Source organism: Orycteropus afer, unplaced genomic scaffold (genome assembly GCF_000298275.1).
Source record: "Orycteropus afer afer isolate SDZICR_OR568_19922 unplaced genomic scaffold, OryAfe1.0 scaffold06959, whole genome shotgun sequence".
NCBI lineage: Eukaryota > Metazoa > Chordata > Mammalia > Tubulidentata > Orycteropodidae > Orycteropus > Orycteropus afer.
In genome coordinates, this window is record NW_006928546.1 from 1 (window position 1) to 2272 (window position 2272).

Consider the following 2272-nt stretch of genomic DNA (forward strand, 5'->3'; position numbering starts at 1 on the left):
CGAAGATTATCTTCTGTGTCTGTGTTAATTGGTTTCCCTTTTCTTTGTTGAAGAGGGTCTGTGCAATCCTTCTGCCTAGTCCGCCATCTTGCCCCTGTCCTTCTATTTTTAAATTTATGGCTATACTATATCTATATTTTCAGATCATATAATAATTATATTCTATAATCTCCTCGCTTTAAAACCCATTTAAATTTAGTTCAATACAAAGTTAAATATTTAATGGTCACCATCAGTCCATATATTAATGCCTCCTTATTTGCTTGGATTATCCCCTGCTTAAGAAGGGTATGTGGGTACAATACCCCCTGAATCCTTGAATGCTGGCAAAACTCTGTACCTTTTCTAGTTAAAGGCCACTTTTGCTAGTTATAATAGCCTTGCCTCACATTTTGTTCCCCTGAAATTGCACTGGAAAATCAAATATTACATGAAGAGAAACATCTCCATCTAAAGTTGTTACAGATAACAAATGAAAATGTACTGAGAGAATTAGGACATCACCATTTTGTAACTCTCAGGCGATTAATGTATGTGAGCATGGAGCATCAAGGGCTACTAAAATAAAATTTTTTAAAAAAATCAGAAACCAGACACAATGTGTCTTCTATTGGAAGAATGCACCATACCTTTCATATGTTATTGTCTTCTGGCATGAAATGTTACTTTCAAAAACCCTAATAATACAATTGTTAGGTTCTTATAAGTCACATAATCTTTTTGCCTAGATGCCAAAACGACCTTTTCCTTTTTCTTTAAACCCCAAGAACTTTACAAGAATATGTCTCGATGTTGGTCATTGTGGCTTAGAGTTACCAAATACATGATGTGCTCTTTCAATTTGTAGCTTTAAATCTTTTCATTATTTCAGGAAAGTTTTCTTGAATTATGTTGTTGTTATGTGCCGTCAAGTCAGACCCAACTCTTAGCGACCCCTCCTTGGGTTTCCGAGGCTGTATCACTATGGAAGTAGATTGCCAATCTTCCTTCCGAGGAGTGGCTGGTGGATTTGAATTGCCAGTCTTCTGGTTAGCAGTCAGGTGCCTTAGGCACTATGTTATCAGAGCTCCTAGTTTTTAGTATTTGGGCTGTTCTCTTGCTTTGATTTTCCCTTGAGGAAGGGGCTTCTATTATCTGTACATCGTATCTTCTTTGTTTATCACCGATATTTGTTACTTTCTCTTGAATCCTTTTAATTGTTGAGTTTTAAAATTTTCCTCCTTATTGCCTTTTATCTCTTTTAAGAATTTATCTGTTGTCCTTATACTTCTGATTTCCTTCTAGTTTAGTCTTCATTTCTAAAATAAACTTTTACAAAATTTCTAATCCTTTCGTGAGTTCTCTTCATCTGTATGTTCCAAATTCTGATTTATGTTCTTTCATTCTTTGCATATTTTTCTTTATGTCTTTTAGCTCAATCTACAGTAGTACATTACTATTTCACGTCATTTTAGGCATGTCTTGGTGTGCTTTTATTGTTGGTAGGAATTTATTTTGCCTTTTACTTACCTTTTTCTTAAAGTAACTTCATATGGGCTTTAACTGCAATACATTTTTATCACTTTTTTTTATTATTATTGTGATTTGGGTGAAGGTTTACAGAGCAAATTTACTTTCCATACAGCGGTTCACATATACTTTATCTCATGACATTGACCACATTTTAAAAATATGGAACGATTTACGAATTTGCATGCCATCCTTGCGCAGGGGCCGTGCTAATCTTCTCTGCATCGTTCCAATTTTAGCATATGTGCTGCTGAAGCGAGCACTTATCACTCATTTTTATGTGAATTTAGTTTCCCCAAACTTCAAGAAGGTGGCTTGGCTCAGATATGTGATATTTCAAAATTCACAGAGCTCCCTCCTCTGTAGTTTTTTGGAAGAGTTTGTGATTGAATAATGGATTTCTAACTACAGTGGTATGCAGAAGTCAGAAAGTCCTCTCTTAAAAAAAAATAAAAAAGTTGCCAAAAAACAACCATTCCAGGGCTCTGAAAAATCAACCAGAGGCAAACAACCAACTAAGAAAACATTTATTCGTGAAAAACTGCTAGAATTTTAGATAAAAACTGGAGTCTACTCCCATTCCTCCATCCCACTCCTGCTCAGTCAGTGGGAATTGTAGTAGTTTTATCAGCATAGGGCTAGCCATGTAAACCAACAGCCTTGCTTTCATAGTAGGATGGCAAATGAAAATCCATGTCAGTAGTACTGTCAATAAAAGTAGCAAACACGATAGAAAACAAAGTGGAAAACTCATAGCTCTCCT

At 35.4% G+C, this 2272-nt stretch overlaps 1 non-coding gene across 1 annotated transcript; it reads right to left on the minus strand.

Moving 5' to 3' along the window:
- Nucleotides 1-1665: 1665 nt before the first annotated feature.
- On the minus strand, nucleotides 1666-1772 carry LOC122152122. Its single transcript, XR_006164400.1, has one exon. It is a non-coding gene; the product is annotated as a U6 spliceosomal RNA (small nuclear RNA).
- Between the last annotated feature and the right edge of the window lie 500 nt (nucleotides 1773-2272).